Genomic DNA, 22399 nt, shown 5'->3' on the forward strand with positions numbered 1-22399 from the left:
AACTCCCTGACTTCCTGAACATGAGAGAAATTTCTATCTTGTTTAAGCTCCCGATTTTTAAGTTCTGTCCCTCACAGTTAAATATAACCCTAACTTACACACCACTCTGATAAAGGAGTCCCCCCTCCCATCACCTGAGACATTCTTTGATATAAGAATATTTTCTTTGCTTGTCATAGCTAACCTTTGGATTATTTCTTAGTTCCTTATTCACTATCTCCCAATTTATAGGAAGCTCCATGAGGGAAATTTTGTTTTGTGAATCAGCATCTAACATACTTCTGCCCTCACCATAGAGACTTGGTGAATATTTACTGAATTGAATGGACAGATGGAAGGACGGATGTAGGCACACCAAATTTTGTCCACACAGTCTTTCAACAATGATAAACCAACAAGTCTCAAAATAAATCTTTCTTTTAAATACTGAACGTCCAGCAAAACTATCCTTCCCTCACCTCCCACCTCAGTTCCACATTTTATGAAGCAATAATATTAATAACCAACACTTGTATATGCCTTAATATAAGCCAAGGACAAATTCCAACAGAGGGCGTCCTATAACATACCTAATCAATATTCCTCAAAACTGCCAAGGTCATCACAAACAGGAAAGTCTGAGAAACTGTCACAGTCAAGAAAGCCTAAGAAGACAAGACTACTAAGTGTAACATAGTATCCTGGATGGGATTCAAGAACAGAAAAGGATATTAGGTAAAAACTAAGGAAACCTGAGTAAACTACAGACTTTGGTTAATAATAATGTATCAATATTCGCTCATTGCTCGTAACAAATGTACTATACTAATGTAACATGTTAATAATAGGGAACCTGGGGATGGGGTTGGGTAAGCGGAGAGGATGTAAGTATATATTCTCTGTGTTATATGCTCATTTTTTCTGTGAATCTAATATTGTTCTAAAACTAAAGTCTAACCACAAGATGGCCACGGGGTTTTGAAAATTAATTTGGGGACGTAATCAATAATGTAAAGATGTTGTAGGGTATCCGATGGACATGTGGCCCATTTGGGAGACCACCTCAGGGATGATGTAGATGCCTGATCTCTGCACAGTACACCTGAAGCTGAACAATACTGAATGCCAAGTATAATTTTATATAAATATATATATGTATGTATATTTATATATTTGTATGTATATTGTTACAGGAAGCAGAGTACAGCATTAGGAATAGAGACAGTGGAAATGTAATGGCTGTGTGCGATGTCAGAGGGATAGTGGATGGGGGTGGGGGGTTCACACAGTGTGAGAGATATAAATGATAAACGTCTAAGTTTTGCTTTGTCTTGTGCACCTGAAACTAATAAAATAAAAAAATAAATAAATAAAATAAAACTAAAGTCTACTAGTAAAAGAAATATGTCAAAAACTTACATATATTAACTCCTGTTACATATATTAATTCTCATAAAGACCGAGACAGGTACTATGAAGAGCCCTATTTTACAGATATTTGCAAAAGAGTACATTAAGTTGGTTTCCCCAAGTCCTTGAGGTTTAGAGTATATGTTTCTTCTAGATCAAAATTTATTTGATTCAGTCATTTAAATACTGTGTATTGATTACTGTGTGTCAGCCAGAGACTGAGCTTAGGTGATTCTATGAAAAGAGTCAAAATTTGGAAGGCAGAAAGGGCTTTGTATCTGCCTGCTGAAATTTAAAAGGCACAAGCAAACATTTTAGAGTGTGTACAATTCTAAAATGTGTCATATTTTCATGTTGACAGCACATACACTTCTCTAACAGCTAGAAACAACTGAGTTTGACATCTAATTATCAAGACTACTAATTTAAATATGAAGCCACCGGATGGTACATATTGTAAAGAACACATAAATCATACACCATAAGTTATAAAGCTGATTTGGGAGTGGATTTGTCTTCTCCCAAGTACCAAAATAGCTAAGGCTTCATCTATGAGGACAATCCCTGGTCTAAGCTGAAAGAACACCTCAAATGAGAAAAATCGCTATGTCATTGCATTTCTTTCTAAAGACATTCACTGTGAACTACCGTCACTACTACATTGGCTACCAGAACCTTAATGTTTTCATTACAGCCTATGCTGTTGACCAACACAGACGTGGCACCTTGGCTGGTCAGGCTGAGGTTCTGGCCCATGGACTTTGACCATGGGATGCTGGCAGTACTCACTATGACGCTGTACGCACAAACAAAAAGCTTGCTGAAATTTTTTTTGCAGTCTATGACCTATGGGGTTTGACTTCCATACTCTGAACCGTAATCAGGTAGTGTCCAATCTAAACATCCAGCTGAAACAGGGATTACTCTGCATCTGTGATTTCATTGCTTCTCGTGGTTCCCCCTCAGCTGCCTCGCTACTTCCTAAAAGTTCAGCGGAGGCATTAGCTCCTTCACAATGTTTTTCTTAACCTGCTCGGTGTGGGCCATTTCTAGACACTCCCATGGCACCTTGTACTGACCTCACAGGATTTGTTATAAGTCAGTACAACTCAACAAGTACCGAACAAATGCCCATGAGGCACTGCTCTAGGCACTTGGGAATCATCAGTGAACAAATCAAAGATGCCTGTCGTTGTGAGGAAATAAACTGTAATAAATAAGTACATTTTATAGTATGCTATACTGGTAAATCCCATGGAAAAAAGAAAACGTGGAGTGGATTCAAGGGGATGGAGTGGACTGGGGTACAGAGGCAGCTTCAGGATAGGGTATTAGTTAGGATGGCCAAAGTAGGCTTCAGTGAGAACACGAGATTTGAGCAAAGACTTGAAGAGGGTGAGAGGGTTAACTATAGATCCAGAGGCTGGAACAAGAGCTAGGGCAGAGATCCTCAGGCATGAGCATGCCTGGTGAGACTGGGAAACAGAATGGACTCCAGTGAGTGGGGAGTATGCCCCAGAAGGGAGTAGGAGGGGGAGAGAGAGGTGAAGCAGGAAACATCACAGATGACATAAGATTTAGGGGCCAACACAGAGACTTCACCTTTTACTCTGACTGGCATTATGCTGGGTTTTGAGGAGAGGAGAGACAAGACCTGACTTATTTTTGCAAGATTCACTCAGACCACTATGTTGCAAATAGAAATGTAGGGGGGCCAAGACAGAAGCAGAAAAACCTGTTATGAGATAATTATAGGTGAGAGTTGAGGATGCCTCAGGCTAGTGAAGTAGCAGTAGAGGAGGGCAGATGGGAGCCAGATTCTGGATTTAGAATCCTAGTGGATTGAATTTTTGGTACAACAGAGAGGGGAGAGCCAAAAATGACTCCGGGGATTTTTGTCCTGAGAAAATGACTGCAATGGAGTTATCATGAACTAATGTGGGGACCACCACGTAGGAAGCAGATTAGGATGTAAAAGCAGGAATTCAGAAAAGAGTATGAATTTGGTTGTCTGAAAATATTCTGTTGACACTTGCTGGTAAGATGAAATAAGCACAAGGAGAGTGGGTGTCAGTGGTTTGGAAGAAAAACTGGGATTTGGCAGAGGGGCACATTTTAGAAGTGCTACACTTCTAATTTCTAACACTTGATATCACAGACAACATTATGGGGGGAAAAAACAGAAATCAATATCTCTAAGTCAAAAAGTGATTCTGAAGAATTAGACTCTGAACATGGAAAAGTTCTACAATTACCTTAGACAATTTATTTACTTTTACCTTTTTATATATGGCCTGAGAATAAAATGTAATTTTAAAAACCATCTAAATAAGTCTAAAATTTTTTCAATAAATAGAAGATAACTTTAGTGATAAGAAATCACCGTGTAATAGTCTAATGGGCAATTTTTTCCTAGTGACACAAAAAATACCTTTAATTGGATATAATGAGATACAATTAAAAAAAAAATCTAATACTTACTAATCACTTACAGTGAGCCAGGGACAGCGTTAAGTCATATACAGAGAGAGCCAAAAACATGTATACACATTGTAAGAAAGGAAAAAACTATTAAAATTGTAATATTCAATATATACCAATCACAAAAGATGAATACAAGTCACGTGTGACTTCTGCAATGACAAGAGGTGCTCAAAGTGGTTACCATCAGCGTCCAGACACTTCTGATTACAGTGAACTACTGCTTGAGCAACATTGACCAAAGTGTCCATTTGTGTACATTTTTTTGGCACCCCCAGTACATGGAAGTTTTCATCCTCACAACAATCATATGACATAGTTCCCATTCTCCCTCCCCCCCTTTTTTAGACAAAGCTCAAAACAGAGAAAACCTGTCTTCTGTATGTCCCATACAATCTCTGTACTTTGCCATTTTCTCCCCTTGGAAAAAAGTCAGCCTCATGTTTAGTAATTCCTCACCTTTAAGAATTTTAAGAATGAAACCTTCAGCGTGGGTCTCCCACGCCTGCTCCATGTGACTCCAAGCACAGCTGCTATCTCTGCTGCACATGGACTTCTAATTCGTTTTTTGTGTCCTGTTTTCGGTTGTGTTTAGTTCCCTTGTTTTAGGTCAATAAATAGGCATTGGAGGAGGTGCTGGGCTAATAGGATGAGTAAAACTTTATCCCTGGCCTTGAGGCATTTACAGTCTAACAGGCTGGACAAATACATGAATGGCTAATATATTTCATAACAAGTGATGGATGCTCTGCTCTGTGTGTGCAACAAGCTCTGACAGTGAAGGGACAACTTGGGGCAAGCCCTAATGGAAAGAAAGAGGGTGTTTTTTCAATTCCTTTGGCTTCAGGGCAATTCTAGTAAACATTCCTGGGCTGTAGCTAGCCACTTAGGGAGTGTTTTGATTATAGCCCTTTCATAGCTTGCAACATGTGGGCCACAAGAGCATATGCTATTGGACTAAGATGATAGGCTGTAAGCCCTGAAAACAATTCAGTTCCGGCTTCCTGGAAAAAGTACGAGAAACTCTGACACACAATTACAAAAGCGTTCTACCGGTTCCACTCAAAACCACAATTACAAAAACTATTTATCACTGTGCCACAGAAGCGGTATTAGTAACAGTTACAGAGTGTTATACAGTAACATATTAAATAACATTTGCAGATTACAGGAATCTATACAGGGTAATTGTACTGGGGTGTAGGGGACCGGAGGAAAAAAGGATGTACTCAGTTCTGGAAAAAGATCGGTCCAGAGAGACTGCATGAACATGGAAGAAAAAGTCACCCTGTCAAGAGCCAGGGCTGGGAGCTCCAAATTCTAGCAAATTCAATTCCATTTTGCTGACATTTATAACCCTCATTCATAGTTTGAGAGTACGTTTACTAAAGGACCTCTTATTTTATGAGGATCTCAGAACTGGGAAGGGATCTGCTCCAACGGATGAGGATGAAACAAAGTATTTTTCCTGATCTATAGATGAAAGAGCCTAATGATATAAAATCTGAGTGTGCAGAGTCAGCATGCACTTGTGTATCCCCTCTAAGCTCTTTTGGCAACAAGGTATTTCCTGGAAGAAGCAACAATGTAGTTAATGCAGTGTATAGAAACACACACTAAATCGTCATTTTTGATAGGTCCTTCCTAAAAATGTATGTCAAATACTAAGATACAAGAATTTAGCTGACTGGACTAGATTCCTTGCTGAGAAAAGTCTACAAAAAAAAGGACACTGGCAGTCATGACATTGAAATTTTGTTAGGGTTCTTATTCTCATTTGTTGCCTAGGGATCTGTACAGACGAAAAGATCTATTCTCTCTTTCCCTATCATCCTTACACTCCCAAACAAGTAACCTCTTTCTAAATTCCTTATAGAAGGGGGCAGGGTGAGGAAGGGACACACGTTTAGGTGGAAGGAGCTTTTGAAAATAGACAGCGTCCCTTCTCCCATCCTATCTTTGGATGTTAGTGATATAAGTGTGTTGTGTGTGAAAAAGAAAACTTGAGTATCACTCATTAAGTATCTGAACATACAAGTCAGATACCTTGATACAGTTAGTTTTAGCAGATACAGTAACTCTTACCTCATAAGCTACCCATGTTTTCATAGCCTTTCACTATGCAGAGATGGGGGTTGCTTGTTGGGGCGTGGTTTGAACCGTTGTATCCTGTACCTGAGTTTAGGTAGTAACAATTCCTGTTAGGGCATGTGTCAGCTGTGTTGTTTCCCAATATCACCAGGACAATATACATGATTGAACAACTAAACAGAGATGAGATAAGTTTTATCAAGATGCATGTGAACCTCAGCATTGAGAGGTTCATATTTACTTACATATTGAAAGAAATGTCACTCTTCTGAAGAAATGTGCTCTGGTACTTCTGAAATACAGCCTATGATAAACTGCATTTTGCTTTATCACAGTAAAGCATCAGTTTTTAAGCCCCAAAACACATTTAGGAGGATGTTTTCTTTTAATAAACATGGGCATAAACATCACTCCTGATGGGAATGGAGTGAGAACCTAGTAAGACAGTTTAAAAAAACAAGAGAATATTTTTATATTACTAATGGCTTAGATATTTGACTATTAACACGAGTATAAGAGTAGTACAATCAAAAATGCAGAATTTGGACAGTACTGTAAAAAAGTACACTTGTTATCCTTAGACAGTCAAATGTCTCCACCTTCTCAGGGTTATTAATGATGTTTTCCCATGACTTCTTGGAAAATACTGCTGTTTTCTTTGGGTTCTTTCCAGGTACTTTATTGAGAGGGCAGGATGGAGGCAGAGAAGAATGTTGTAAACAATTTTATCATGAGAGGGTTGGGAATGCTGACCTCAATATGCTTCTGTTCTTTCTACATAAAATTCTCAGAATTGTGGAGGAAGAAGGATGGTCAGAAAATGTAGTATTGGCCATTTGCTGATTGTTGTAGCACAATAATTCTCAAAATATATTCAACCTAAAGCCTTACCTTTATATCCTAAATCAGTGCTTATAAAACTATCTGTGGTAAGCAACCACATTTTAAAAATTTCCAATTCATAGCAAATTTTTGTAAACTACAGTAGAAACGAATTACTAGAAAAGTAAAAATTTTTAAAGACAAAGAATATAAGATAAAAGCCCCCAAATTTTGTGTTATTGGTTTCAACAGGCATAAAATACTGTGTTAAATTGCTACTGAAGTTTAGAAATGCTTATTCTCAATTTCGGTACCCACCTTGTTGCAGACGAGTAACAAACTATTCCCTACCACAGTTTGAGAAGAACTGCCCTAATCACACATATACACAAACACAGGACATGTACACATCACAGCACACGCACAAGCACATCAGACAAAGCACAGCTAAATTGCTATCCATTTAAAAAATAATTTAAGTTTCTACTAAATTATTATATAGCTTTTTAAAACTCACTTTGGATGGGGAAAAAAAAGCTGAGAAAACAGATCTCCTACACACCCTCTCCCTATCCATCTAGTACCTACTCACAGAGGCAGCCCTCTAATAATCAAACCTGTCAGAAAAGCTATCGATGCCAATCCTTCTCCCCCAACCTGACCCTCCTCCTGGAGTTCTCTTACTCCTCACAGCTGCTGTCCTGGGGAGTCTCTCTCTCTTCTATGCAGCGGTTCCCTTTATTGTTCAAAATATTTGCTGCTCCTGCACTGGGGTTCATTATATTTCCTCACCCCATTGGCATCAGACTTGGCTATGCCTTGTGATATCCTACCCTATGGAAGCATTTTATATCTCTGCCATATAAAACTCAGAAATGACCACGTGACTTGCTTTGGCCAAGGACATGTGTCACTCTAAGGTGGAAGCTTAAGACAGATCTATCATCTCTCTCTTCTCAGAATGTCCCAGACAGAGGATGCTCCATTAGCCTGGGTCCCATTACAAAGGTGACGAGGAGCAGAACTATTGGATGGACATGATGGGTGAGAAGAAACAAACTTATGTTGTAAACCATGGAGAACTTGGTGTTGTTTGTTACTGCATTGTAGCCTAAGCTGACAGATACACCTTGTTTCCTGGATTTTCTTTTTTGGTTTACTCCCTCATTTTGGTAACACATATTTTCCAGTAGCCTCCTGAGAAAGTGTGCATGACAGACAAAGACCTGGTGCGTCTGAAGATAACAGAATACTGGACTTGAAGTCATTTCCCCTCAGAATTAGAAAGCATTAATACATTGTCTTCTAGCTTTCAATGATGCTATTAAGAAGCCCAGTGCCGTTGTCCTTCCTAGTCCTTTGTCTGTACCTTCATCCCCTCCCAGAGGCTTTTAAGTTCTTTTTTTATAACCAGTGTTCTAAAATTTCAAGGTCATGTGCTTTGATGTGGGCCTTTTTCAAGAGATTTAGATATCTGTTTCAATCGTAATGCTCATGCCTTTCCATCTTAATGCTCATATTTTTCAGATCCAGGAAAATATCTTCAATCATGTTTTTCCCTCGAGATCTTTTATTTCTTGTCTTTAAGAATTTAGTTTTATCAAAGTTACAGATGCTCATAGTTTAAAGAGTCAACAGCCTTCTCACTGAGTATTTGCCTTCCCTAGAAACAGCCACTGTGGATTTTTTCAGGTGATGCTTTGGAATTGACCTCCGTATCTCTACACAACATGCTTTAATTGTCGTAACTTGATATTTCTGCTTTAGGCATTACTTATTGACTTTTCATTATGGAAATGCAGATTTATTCTCTTCCTTCTCTGAATGCCCACCACATACATGCTCCTTTCACTATGTGTCACAGCTTTAATTAGATTAATAGAGCATTTACATTGTTTGGATCTTGTATTCTAGTTAGATTTGAGCGCTATAACTACAATTACTTTTCCTCTTCTGCCAAACTTCTTGTTTTCCCTGGAGTTAGTAACTATTGCTCTTTTCACTTACTTGGTTTTTAAAGCACATATCACTAATCAGAAACTCTTTACCAGTTATTTCAGTCTCATTTCAATACAGTCATACACATCAGACTTCCTATTTGGTTGGTCACTCGGCTGGATAGTTTGTCGGTTTCTCTTTCAAGCTTAAAATTTTCCTTAAATTCATTGGAGTACTTCCAAATGGAGGGCCTTTCTTTGCATTTCTCAAGATAGGATAGAATATATTTTAGTTAGCAGTTTGTTAGCAGGATTTGTAACTTTTAAATAGCCAAATGTTCTGTAGGCCTCTCTTCATACTCTTTCCCCAGGGCTGCAAATGGATAAAACAGGTATGGCCTCCAATTCCTGAATTCTTCTGGGTTTCTGTAGGACAGATTGGCTTTCTTCTTATTGCCATCCCTTCTGCAGGCACTTAGGAATCAGCTTCCTCCATTCTGCCAAGTCAGTTACCTTTCCTCTGTCCATCCCATATTCTCAATGTGTGTTGAATCTGTCAGTTGCTATAGTCTCCTTTCCTGTCTTTTGTCCTTGAGGGGCTGTACTAGAACTGTATTGCCACGGTCACAAGCACCACAAACATCATCGCTTAGAACAACATAAATTTATTATCTTATAGTTCTGGACGTCTGAAGTCCAAAATCAGTCTCTGTGGGCTAAAATCAAGGTGTTGGCGGGGCTGGATTCCTCAGGTCATTCTGGGGAAGAGCTTTGCCTTTTCTAGCTCCTAGAGGCTATCGACATTTCTTGGCTTGGGACTTCATCCTCTACTTCAAAGCCAGCAGAGGAGCACCTCCGAATGTGTGTGTGTGTGTGTGTGTGTGTGTGTGTGTGTGTGTGAGTGTGTCTCCCCTGCCTCCCTCTTTCCCTTACAGGCACCCTTGTGATTACACTGGGCCTACACATTAATCCAGGATAATCTTCCCATCTCAAAACCCTTAACTTAATCACATTTGCATAGTCCCTTTTGCCAAGTAAGATCACATATTCAGAGGTTCCAAGAATTAGGACATGAATATCTATGGGGGACCATTATTCTGTCTACTATGGGGTTTATACTTTCCTTATTCCTTTACTGTGGGTGTCAGGAATGAGCAAAGCAAAAAGCATGTGTTCAATCATCTTGTCTGATCCGGAGCCCAAATAATATGAGTCCTGGTTCCAATCACTGGGACACTTAGCTCTATTTCTAAAATAGATATAATGATCATATAGGAATAATAATCGAAATAGCCAAATAGCACTAAAACCTTCAATCCATCACACGAAATTAGGACAGGCCCCAGAAATGTTTTCATCAACTCTGAGTGCCACTGTTTGGGAGAGAATCTGGCAGAGTAGAAATGGGAGGAAAATGAATACAAAGTGTAAAACAGAACAAAGGAGTGAGGAAAAAAAGTTTTGAAGGAGGGGCATGTGATAAGAATATGAAATATGCTTGTCGTATTTCAGTAATACGGGTGCTACCCACGGACTAGTGGACAAGGGTCAGAGATGAGATATGAAGGCAGCATCGTACAGAAAAAGAGAAAGCTAAATTTAGAAGTGGGAGTTCTCAATTCAAACCCCAATTTTCAAACTTACAGTTTGATCTTGCACAAGCGAATTAGTACCTTGGTTGTACAGCTGAGGAAACTGAAACTCCAAGAGGTTATCTCCATTTAAATTAGCAGATATATATGCATGGCCCAAGAGAAACATCTTATCCCATAGCAGTTGAATGTTAGTTGAATCTGAAGCACAAAAAGACACTGACTGAAAACTAGCGTTATGGCTGGGCAATAACAACATGAAAACCCAACAGCTAGAAGGAAGCAGACTCAAAGAAAATTATCTTTTCCATTTCAAAAAGATGGCCTAGCCTGGCCACAAGAAAATGCATGGATACATACAATTGCAGATATTCTATAGCAACGCATTCCAAAAAATTGTATTGAATTCCTCCAATACGCCAAATACTATGCTAGGCACTGAGGATATAGCCATGAAGAAGGCTGATGTAATCAGAGATTACAGGCTCGTGGAGAACTAGACAATTAAACAAATAATGACAAGCAAGTGTGCTAAGTGTTTGATGGAAACAAACACAGTGCAAGTATGTAAACCAGACCAAGGTGTTTAACGGGGAGGTTGGGGAGGAGCTATAAGATGCTCAGAGGTAACGACACAGCCTTCAGAGCTCAGCTAGAGTAGGAGCTGGTGAAGCAATGAGGGCAACAACGCTTTGGCAGAGAGCTTCAAGGAGCCTATTCATTTGCCTAGGAGGGTAACAAGAGTTAGCCTGAGTCCTGCCACCCATGAAAGTGGCAATAGGGCTGAAGTCAGAAGAAAGAGTTCGGATGACTGTGGTGCTCTAGGATGACAGACATATGGGTACATGACGGAATTGTGACCCTGCTTTCTTTTCAGTGCACAGTCTCTCTTCCCCTTTTCATTCTCCAACCAAGCAGTGGAGCACCTGATTAAGGATGTGGGCTCTGGAGCCAGACTGCCTGGGTTCATAGTCTGACTCTGCCACTCACTAGCTGTAAGACCTTGGAGACATTTCTTCATCCCTTTGTGTTTCAGCTGACTCATCTATAAAATGTTTCTAATACTAGTATTTTCCTCACTGGGTTATTATGAGGATTAAATTAGCTAATATGTCAAAAGTGTTTAGAAGAGTGCCTGGCGCAAAGTAAACACTCGATAAATCTTCACTTGTTACCGCTACCGGTTTTAATCGTCAACCACTGGCCTTTTTGAAATTTCTAGGAGGATAAGAGGCAAACTTGGTTTACATGACATTGTTTTAAGTCACAAGCAAGATGAGAATGCAGCTTACCATTTGGTCCTCAAAACAGAAATGAGAAGCAACCAGAATCTTGCCGATCAGTTCTTCAGTTCTGACGTGGGGACATCAGAAACCTTCAGTGAGTCCTCAGCTCTTTCAGGTTATGGTAGATTCCCCTTATGCATGGGGGATTCATTCCAAGACCCTCAGTAGATGCCTAAAACCACAGATAGTACCAAACGCTGTATATACTATGTTTTTTCCCTACACATACATACATACATACATACATGTATATCTATGATAAAGTTTAATTTATAAATTAGGCATAGTAAGAGATTAATAACTATAATAAAGTAGGACAATTACAACAAGATATTGTAATAAAGTTATGTGAATGTGGCATTATTAAGAAAAATAAGGGTTACTTGAACACAAGTACTGCAATATTGATACAGTTGATCTGATAACCAAGTCGGCTACTAAGTGACTAAAGGGCAAGTGGAGGATACAGTGAGTATAGGCTGGACAAAGGGACGGTTCCCATTCTGGGCAAGATGGAGCAGGACGGTGTGAGGTTTCATCACACTACTCAGAATAGCATACAATGTCAAACTTAAGAATTATTTCTGGAATTTTCCATTTAATGTTTTCAGATCATATTTGACTGTGGGTAAGTGAAACAGTGGATTACGAGGGAGACTACTATACATGGAAGTGAGACAGAGATGGCTGGGAGCGTGGCCATGCTGAAATCAGACCCCACGAGAAGGCAACACTTTGGTGGAACCACCATGATTCAGGCTGCAATACAGAAACTCAGTATTTATAGACGCATCCAGAGGTGATTAGGCTGAGAGAGACCTGTTTAAATTAACCAAATGTCAGGAGATTAATATTAAATCCAGAATTTCAACTGCATTCACTCAACAAACATTTGAGTGTGAGCTATGTACAAGACGCCATCCTAAATATTCAGAATACAGCAGTGAAGAGAGACGCAAGTCCCTGCCCTAGAGGGGTCAGACAACACAGTAAGTTAGTGAAGTATATGGCATACCAGAAAGTGATACGTGCTATGGAGAAAAATACAGCAGCAAAGAGAAAAAGGGAAAGCAAAGGAGCAAAGAGAGAGGTGGGGTGTAGGGTGGACAGTTTTCATCACAGTAGGGAAAGGCTTCACAGAAAATGGAGACATCTGGGCAAAGACCTGAAGAGGTAAAGAGGACATAAAAATGTCTGGAAGGAGCCTTCTGAGCAGAGGGAACAGCACATGCAAAGTCCCTGAGGAGCGAGTATGTCCAAAGGGTTTGAGGATCAGAAAGGTGGCCAACAGGCCTGAGCAGAGGAGAAGGGAAGAACAGCAGAAGTGAGAGCAGAGAGGAAATGGGGTCTTGCAGGTCTAGCTGTAAGAATTGTTCTTTTTCTGAGACGGAGAGCTACGGGATAGTTTTGAACAGAATCATGGTGTGGTTGGCTTTATGTTTGAAAGGATCACTCTGGCTACTATACTGAGAACAGAATGAAGGGTATGTGTGGCTGATATAAAATCCTAGTCAAAGGTGACAGGAGCTTCAACCAAGGTGGCATCAGTGGAGATGGAAAGAGTGGTTGCATACTTTGATACCAACAGGGTTTGAGGACACATTGGATATGGGGGTGAACGAGTTACTGAGTTGGCCTCTGCGGTGGGAATGATGGAGTTGCCATTAACTGAGAGACAAGGCTGTAGGGAAAGGTTCTTGAGGGGATGGGCAATGAGGAGTTCAGTGTCAGACATAATAAAATGGAGAGGTCTATAAAACATCCAAGTGGAGATGCTGAAGTACTGGCTATATGTACAAGTGCGGATCTGAGACTAGGGAGTTGGGAGCATACTGACCATATCTAATGCCCTAAGATTGAATGACATCACTAAGGGAGCAGGTATAGAAATAGAAGAGGTCCAAGGACAGAGTCCTGGCATTCTCCAATATTAAGCGGTCAGTGAGCAAAGGAGATTAATAGTGACCAGTAGCACAGGACAAAAACCAGGAGAGTAAAGTGTCCTGTAACACTGAAGAAACAAGTGTAACAAGCAAAGAAGTGCTTCAGGGAGGAAGGAACGATAACTGTGTCAAATACTGCTGATGGGTCAAGTGAGACAAAGACTGAGCACAGGCCATTACATTAAGTGACACGGAGAGCACTTTTGGTGACTGCAAGAGATAACTGGAGATTTAACAGAAAATGAGAGAAAAGGAAGTGGGGTAGTGAATAGAGCACTGTTTCAATGATACTTACTGTACAGACAGAAAAAATAAATGGGGCAGTAGATAGAGAAGGAAGTGGAAAAGGGTTTTTTTGGTTATTATTGTTTAAGATTAATTTTAAGAAGAAATATATTAATTTACATGGGAACCATAACTAGTAAACAGACCAGGAATAGTTATAACATATCAGTGCTTTCCTCTTCTCGGTTGGAAAACTATTTGGAAAGTCCAATTCAAATCATGAGATTTTTTTCATGAGCTTTGATAACATTAATAGCACTGATCCCCAATTTCTAAAAGTATATGGCACAAAGCAGGTGCCACTCGACATTTATTTTTAGAATAAACAAGAAAAGTCACCATAGCCTTGGGGTTAGGCAGGAAAGCAAATTAAGTGATGAGAATAAGCAGGGTTCATGGAACTTGAATTTGAAGTGAGGGTGAAAACTAGGTTCAACAGCGGAAGCAAGAGAAAAATAACAGGAAAAGGAAGCCGTGGTTAGAAAAAAGATCTCAAATATCATCTTCTCCTTGAAAACTTTTATAATCATCTCACGAGACCCTCCCCCTTTTCTGGACCTCTCTTGCGGCACTTAACTTAATACTATGTCAAGTTATATCCATGTGCTCTTCTCTACTTTTATCTCCCCAATATTGACCATATTTTCCAATAAAAAATTAAGTAAAAAATGGGGGTATCTTCCAAATCCCAGAGACAAAAAAATGGATGCTGAAAGTTTAATATTTCTAGTTCATTTCTACAGTGTATGGAGATGCTAGAGCAGAATATATGATATTGAGAGACTAGATTTCAAAGCTGAAGTATATCCAAACTGCTTAGTAAAATAACTTGCACTTGAATGAATGAATGGTTGAATGAATGAGTGAACAAAGTGAAGTGCAAAGAGACCAGGAAAGAAGGCAAGAATACAGGATTTACTAACCGAGGCCCACTGGACCTTCACTAGGGCACAAGTGAGCAGGGGGAGTGGGCCTGCAGTCAGAAAGCACCTAGGAAGTCAGCAAAGTAACTATAACATAAAGAGGTACAGCCTAAATGAAGGTCAGTGTGAACAGAGAGGCAGAACATGAGGAAACTTTAAAATAATAAATGACCATATTTGGTAGGTAATAAATATAGACTAGGAGTAAATAATGCCAAGACTTTGGTATCATGTATAGGGACAGGGTAAGAAGAAGGGCAGGGAGACACTAAACTCAAATTTACAATGTATTTGACACAAGGGTGAGATATGCAAGTAAAATCTAGTAACAGGCAACATTTTAATTAACACTTAATATGTATACACATATACCAAACACTGTTCCAAGTACGTTTCCCATGAATGATCTCATTTAATTATCACAATAACACTATGACACAGGTGCTGTCATCATCTTTATTTTACAGATGGGAAAACCGAGGCACAAGAGTGAACAATTTGCCCAAAGTCACATAGCCATAAGTGACTGAGCCAGGATTTGAACCGGGATTTAAAAATATTAAGGAATTTATCCCAGAACCGCACAGATATTCATTGTTTATTCCATAAATATTTAATGAGTACCGCTATAGTCTAAACATTGTGCTCGTGCTAGGGATGAAAGGGAAGGGGAAAAGCTGGTGGTGAACAAGACAGACATGGTCCCCACAGGCTCAGACCTCACGTAGACACTAAATAAATAATTACAGGTACAATAAATCAGAAAAGGATGTTACAATTAGGTGGGAGAGGGTGACAGAAAAGAATTCCAAGGGAGGGGAATGGCATGTGTAAGTAACTTGCGGTGAGAGCCTACAGTAGGGGTCAGAAAGTGAAAGGAGCCTGGAAAAAATAAGATTAATATGGCTGGAGTGCAAAGCTAAGAGGACAGCTGGGGAGGCTAGGGAGAATGACAAGCCCAGGTGGTGGAGGGCCTGGTCTCCACAACAAAGAGCTTAGACTGTTCAGTACGCAAAGGGAAGCCACTGAAAGAATTCAAGCAGGGTAGTGAATTGATCAGATTTGTATGTGTAAAATTACGGTGGCTGCAGCATGGCAAATGTAATGGAATGCGCCACGAGCAATTCCGTAGCATATGGACGGTAGCTATTTGCAGCACTTCAAGCAAGAGATGAAGGTGGCTTAGACGAGAGTGGGGTGTGGAAAAGTGGTCATAGGAAGGGAGATAGGCCACAAAGTCCATTTGTAAAGGCAGACAGGTCTAGGTGATTGTGATGTGTGTCAGAGACATCTCAGGTTTCTGGCTTGAAATGAGTAGATGGATAGGATGCCTTTTACTGATCCCAGGGCTCCAGGAGGAGGGTTTTGGAGGGAATATGATATACAGGTTGAGTATGACATGCCCCAGTCATCCAATGAAACTGCAGTAATGGCCGTTGGAATATGAATCTAGAGCTAAGAGCAAGATCTAGGCTGGAGTTATGGGATGGCCAGTCTTTGGCAGAGCGTATCTGAAGGTACTGGAAGAGGATGAGCCCACCTAGGAAAGTGTATATGGTGGGGCTCAAGGAGAGGGCTCAGTTCAGTGGGATTCCAATAATTAAGAGTTGGATAAAGAAGGAGAAGCGGGTTGTTAAAAAGCAACCAGAGAGGTAATAGGAAAACTTTGCTATAACAGCAGAGGGAAGAGTCTATCTGGATGATGGTGTGGTCGATAGTGTCCAATGCTAGACGAAAGCCTCATAAGATGATGACTGAAGCTTGTCTGGAACCAATCAGAACTGCTTCAGTCCAGTGGTAGGAACAGAAGCTCCACTGGAGAGAGTTGAGAATTGGGACATGAGAGAACGTCTACGGGGAAAGAGACAACTTAAGTCATGGATGGAGAGGGATTTAAGGACTCTTTTTAAAGAAACGTGAGACTTAAACATGTTTAAATCCTAAACAGGAAAGCCAGTAGAGATGGAAAGATTGAAAATAACAGAAGGAAAGGGGGACACGCTTCAGCGCAAAGTCCCTGAGAAAGCAGGAGATGATGGATCCCGAAGGGAAAAATAAACGGGTACCACGGAGGGCAACTCTTGGTAACAGGAAGCCAATACGGGGTGGAGTTCAGGATTGGACCGTCTCACCAGCTTCCTAAAGACAGGTTTGCTTTAAGGGACAGAAAGAAAATTAGAAAAGACCTGAGAGCCCAGGGAGAGGGCTGCAGGGTGCAATGAAAAGGACAATGACTTCAACATCGTGGCCTTGGACGACCTCTGAGAGAGGAGCTTCAGTAGCCGCGAGGCAACAGAAGTCACACTGTCGGGTTTAGAGCCCGAGTGGGTGGTGAAGAACCGGGTGCGGTGGGTGCAAACCATTGCTGCAGAGAACAGGCTGTGAAAAGAAAGCGACACAGCACGATGCCAGAAAAAAGGCGGCAGGTGAGGCAGGAGGGCAGACATTTCGAAAGTGGCGAAGAGCAACCTCGGTCAGGGCAGGTCATTGCTAGGAGGCCCTGGAGGGCCGAAGATGACCCTGGATGCCCGCGCAGCCGGGCTGAACCCCGCAAAGACGCCACAAGTCCCGGAGCCTCCCCACCCCCACCCCCACCCCCAAAATAGAACAGTGTCGCCGGCGGCCGCCAGGTTTCTCAGCTGATTCCGAGCGGGGCCGCCAGGCCGGTGCAGTGAGGAGGCGAGCCCTCCCCACGGGGGCCCCGCTACACCCACGGCCCGCGCCGTGGCCTCTCGTGCCAGCGCCCGGCCTACCCCGGCCTTGGGGGCGTTTGCAGACCCGCAGCAGCCCCTCCTCCCCACCTCTCACGACTCCCGCATCCAGCCGCGTCCTAGACCCCGCGGCGCGCCTTCCACGTCCCGGCAGCGTTTGAAAGTTCCCGGGCCGGCGGCCGCAGCCACCCCAGCGCCCGCCGCTTACCGCCGCAGGGGTCGGCCCACACGGGGGTTTCCATCGGGTCGTCGACACCCCTCGGGAATTCCCCACCCGGCCACACACCAACCCCACTTCCTCTTTCAAATTTCCGCCGCTAGGTTTTATCGGTGCAAAAGCCCAGCGGGCTTCGACCCCTCCTCCCCCAGCTCGTCCCAGCCTATCTTCGCCGTCCTACTCCTGGCGGAACCCCTGCGCCTCGCCCGAAAGAGCCCGAAGGCCTTCGGGAAGTTCCGCCTCCAGCGCGAGGGGCGGGGCCGCTCGAGCTCCTCCGGGCCGGACTCGGCTGTTTCCGTGCGCGGCCGCTGCGCACTCGGCACTGGGCGGCGCTGGCTGGCTCCCTGGCTGCGGCTCCTCAGTCGGCGGCGGCTGCTGCTGCCTGTGGCCCGGGCGGCAGGGAGAAGCGGAGTGTTGGTGAGTGACGCGGCGGAGGTGTAGTTTGACGCGGTGTGTTACGTGGGGGAGAGAATAAAACTCCAGCGAGATCCGGGCCGCGAACGAAAGCAGTGACGGAGGAGCTTGTACCACCGGTAAGAGGAGCAGGAGGAGGAGGCAGGAGCCGGAGAGAGCCGGGGGGACGGAGGGGGGACGGGGAGGCGCCGGACACCCGCGCTCGGGGCCTTCCCCTCGCAGGAGGGGCCGCGGTAAAGATGGAGCCTCCGCCCGAGCCCCACAACATCGCCGCCGCTCGCAGCGAACAAAGAATAATGGCGGCGGACTGGAGCCAGCGGCGGCCGGGGCGGCAGCGACTCTGCCTGCAGCCAGCGGCGGCGCTCATGGCGGGGGGCGGCGGGCAGCGGGCGGGGTGGGAGCCGGCGACCAGGGGTGTGTGCGGGCGGCTGGCCGCGGTGAGCTGGCGCCCGCGTTCCCGCCGCCGCCAGGCCGGGCGGGCGCGGAGCCGGGAGCCAGGAGCCGCCCCGGGGGAGGCCGCCTGCCCTGCCCGGTCCATCTTGGCGCTGCTGGCCCCCATGCGGTTCGCCAGGCCCCCGCCGCCCGCCTCGCCCCCGGCCCGGCCGTCCGCCTGGGCAGCGCCGCCGGGGTGCCTGCGGGGGGTGAAGGAGGAAGAAGGCGACCGCGGAGGGCAGAGGAGGTGAAGGTGCCTGCCTTCCCGGTAGCCGCCTTGTCTGCCGTGCCCGCTTCGCGCGGAGAAGCGCGGCAACGTCTGACCTCCTCTTCTCCGCTCTCTCTTTGTGCAATAAAGTTCGAAACCAAAGGTTTCCTCTCGTCCTGTATTTTATTCATGCCCTTTCCCCCTGCTCCCACCACATTGGGGAAACACTGTTGTTTTCTCTGCTTGGTTGAGATGATGAGGGCTCGTGCATTTTTAGATAATTTTGACTCCCTCACCCTCGTTTTTGTGTTTTTTTTTGAAGTCAGTAGTCATGGAAATGCATTCTTTTGGGGAGGAAGGGGGTGCTAAGAAAAACATATTTGTAATAACTTTTAAAAAACTGTTGGGATCTTGTAAAAGGGAAGCTGGTGTTTGAAAACAGTTTCGGTTTTAACCCTTTTCAATAAGGTTATCACTTGAGATCTATCATTCTGAAACACTTCGTTGAAACGAATATTAGCCGATGTACTTTTGCTTTACATCACTTTTTTCCCCAACCTTGCTAACCGCGTTTGGGTCCTCGGGATTTCTCCATCCCACCTCCTACCCTGTTGCCCACATGTTTCTATCTAAACTTCAATAATATTGATAGATACTAACTAAAAATAGGCATTTAAAAGTATCCATTATTTGTCTCGCATGAAGTAGGTAACCCCAGCCTGAGACTGACAATAATTTAAGCCACAAGGCTTCTTTTCTTTCCCTGTTGGGACAAGTCACAGTAGAAAACGCATTGACACATTAAAGATTAAAAGAATTTTTAAAGAACCTGGAATATGACCTATTTAAGTTTGTCATACCTTCTTAAGAAGTTAGAATTTCATTCTGGCCTTAGCTTGCATCCGTTCTGCCTTCTAAAGGTTTAGTATAAAAGATACTTTTGGTTGCCAGATACTGAAATCTTTTACACTCACTGCACATTTCCTGATTTAAAAGTAAAGCCAAAATGGTTACTTTTAGGTGGTGCAAAAGATGAACAGGTTGTTTTAAAAATCTGTCACAGTATGATACAATTGATTAATATGTACACAGTTTCCTGTTAGGAATAAATATTGATTGGTAAAGAATTGTCTTCTGATTTTTCTGTATCCAAGTCACTTTTCCAAAACTTTTTTTTTTTTGCTGTATTGCAAGTTAAAAAACAAAACAAAACACATCAGCAGTTTGTCATTGATGAAAAACTTAAGAAGATGTAATAAAGAATTTTTCCATAAGGCTTGGGAAGATCATTTTATTTCCAAACACAAGAAATTACAGTATTGATGAAGCTATAGAGAGCACTGTTTTTCCTTAAGGTTTTCTGCAAACCAGCGTATGTTGAGTAAATTTTTTTCGTTATTGAAAATGCAGAACAATAACACTGTGAAATTTAAAAAAAAAAAAAAGTTTTCTGATGGATTTTTTTCTTCAGCCTTATCCAAAAGATCTTTTATTTATAGATTCATAATCTGTAATTCTTAGCTGTTCCAGGTAAAACTTTCCAAACTTTGTTATATTCACTAATTGAATATTCACTTGGAGCATGATATTAAATTATACTTCTATACCCTCTCAGGGATCAGTAAAAATCAGTTAAATCTGCTTGAACATTTATTTTTTAATGGACACCTGTATTCAGAAAGTGAATGAATTTTTAACAGAAATTGAAAAATGTTAGAAAATGTTTTAAATGGGATTTAAAAATCTAGTGTTACTCCTTTTGAATAATTTTTTTTTTTTTTCACGGAAGAGTCTAAGGAAACTTAGAAATCTGATCCATAAAATGGTACCTTTTTTTCCTGCTTTCTGAAATTCATCTTCTTGATTAGAGCTCCTTAATAGAAAATTTTGTTTCTTCATAGATAAGTAGCTTTGTTCTGTCTCCTAAGACACTGGGTTTTGTTTTTTGGAGTATATATGGTTACAATAAAACCAAGTATGTATCCCCCACTTCACCTCAATTTAAAAATCTTTTTCCATAGTAGAAAAAACTTTTCTTGTAACATAATGTTTCAATGTGTCACTGAAATTTATAATTTCTTTTATTCCATAAATACCTTGTCTGATACAGTTATATACACTGTTTTGTAGCAGCCGATGACAGTCTTATATCTTTCTTCACGAACAATGTTACTTCCAGTGTTGTCTTCTTTATTGAATAGTTAGAGCTCCAATCTGAATGTATGGATATAGTAGATAGGGAATGGGGAAAAAATGCAAGGATTTTTGATTTTCTTATGTGTGAACTCATTTCTACCACAGTATCGCTTGAGACAACAGTTTATGGTAATTCAAATATTTAGTTATAATTTACTGTGACAGAGAATGTAGTTAATGGAAAGAGCATTAAGTTTGGAATCACTTGTTACTGTCATGTGCCTCCCCTCAAGGAATTTTGTGACTTATGGGAAATTTCCTAATCTTTCTCAGCCTCAGTTTCCTTATTTGTTAAATTAGAGTAATATCACCCACTTTATATGGTTGTGAGATTATTATAAAGTACCTCCTTAGGGACTCAGTGATAGATACTCATTTTAAGTTTTATTTTAACTTCCTAGCTGTGGGACATTGGGCAGTTTCCTCAGTCATGAATGTACATGTACCTCAGAAATGTGAGGATTAAATAAGTTAATACATGTAAACTATAAAAATATTTAATACATACTAAATATCAGGTATTTCACAAGTGCTCAACAAATGTTTCCTATTATTAAAATTATTCATCATTAATGTTACTATGTTTAATACAGTGGAGCAGAAGCTGCAGCAAATCAAAAAATAAATTACAAATTACTTACACTGTCTTATCTCTACCCTAAAAGGGAACTTTTAGGGACTCAATGACTAATAAGGTAGTATATGTCATAAGAAAGCAATCAAAGGAAAGATCATACTTGGTAAAATAATGGAAAAGGAATATTAATAGTTTTATATTTCCAGTTTTATTTTTAATAAGTAATTCGCTCAGTTCATAATTCAAAACAAAAAATATAGGAAAAGTCGTGTATGTGTGTGTCACCCCCCACCCCAGTCACCCAAGTGTCACTGATTTCTTATCCTTTCAGAGGAATTCTATCTATACACAAGCAAATATGTATGTGTTTTCCTACCCCCCCCTTTTTATACAAAAGGTATATATACTATATACACTATTGTATATCTTGCTTTTTTCCACTTAAGATTGCTTAGCAATTGGTTTGTATCAATATATAAAGAGCTTTATTATTATTATTATTACTATTATTATTATGAGGCATGCCATCGTATGGATCTACCTGTATTTATCAACCAGTTAGTGAGCTGATTTTATTTTTAGGTCTTATATGACCTTTTAAACTAAGGGAATCTGTCATTCTGTCTTTATTTCTTAGAATGAAATATTTCATTAAATGAGAAATAGCATTTTGTGACAGGAATTTGTTATTTGAACTGCCTCAATTACCTTTTTAGCTTCAGTGCATGAAAAGTCAAATAAGCTGTGTAAGAATTAACTATGAAAGTGAATTTAACTCTTGTTGAGGTTCTTATAGTCCTGAACAGACTTCTACCTCCTATTACTGTTTCAGCCCAAAAAGTCTCTGTAGTTTTCTCTTTCTCGTAGTCCAGTCCTTTTTTTAAAGCAGACTGTT

The 22399-nt window shown here is 41.4% G+C and overlaps 1 protein-coding gene and 1 long non-coding RNA gene across 12 annotated transcripts in view; one reads left to right on the forward strand and one right to left on the reverse strand.

Annotated features, from left to right (window-relative positions):
• The window catches only part of LOC109445030 (uncharacterized), a 282305-nt gene extending 264313 nt beyond the window's left edge, over window positions 1-17992 (reverse strand). For 2 of the 6 annotated variants that reach the window (XR_012489466.1, XR_002136986.2), the window contains exons 1-2: window positions 17669-17873; window positions 11605-11770 (exon numbers count right to left, since the gene is read on the reverse strand). This is a non-coding gene — a long non-coding RNA (uncharacterized LOC109445030). Of the gene's footprint in view, window positions 1-11604; window positions 11771-17550 lie in introns of all 6 variants that reach the window. The other 4 variants (XR_012489437.1, XR_012489447.1, XR_012489461.1 and 1 more) reach the window with 4 other exon arrangements.
• CREB1 (cAMP responsive element binding protein 1) overlaps window positions 17966-22399 on the forward strand; it is a 59243-nt gene continuing 54809 nt past the window's right edge. For 2 of the 6 annotated variants that reach the window (XM_074341067.1, XM_074341078.1), the window contains exon 1: window positions 17966-18094. The gene's annotated coding sequence lies outside the window, so the exon portion shown is untranslated. Of the gene's footprint in view, window positions 18211-22399 lie in introns of all 6 variants that reach the window. The other 4 variants (XR_002136985.2, XM_019726913.2, XR_012498939.1 and 1 more) reach the window with 2 other exon arrangements.

The sequence above is a fragment of the Rhinolophus sinicus genome, linkage group LG01, assembly GCF_036562045.2.
Source record: "Rhinolophus sinicus isolate RSC01 linkage group LG01, ASM3656204v1, whole genome shotgun sequence".
Lineage (NCBI taxonomy): Eukaryota > Metazoa > Chordata > Mammalia > Chiroptera > Rhinolophidae > Rhinolophus > Rhinolophus sinicus.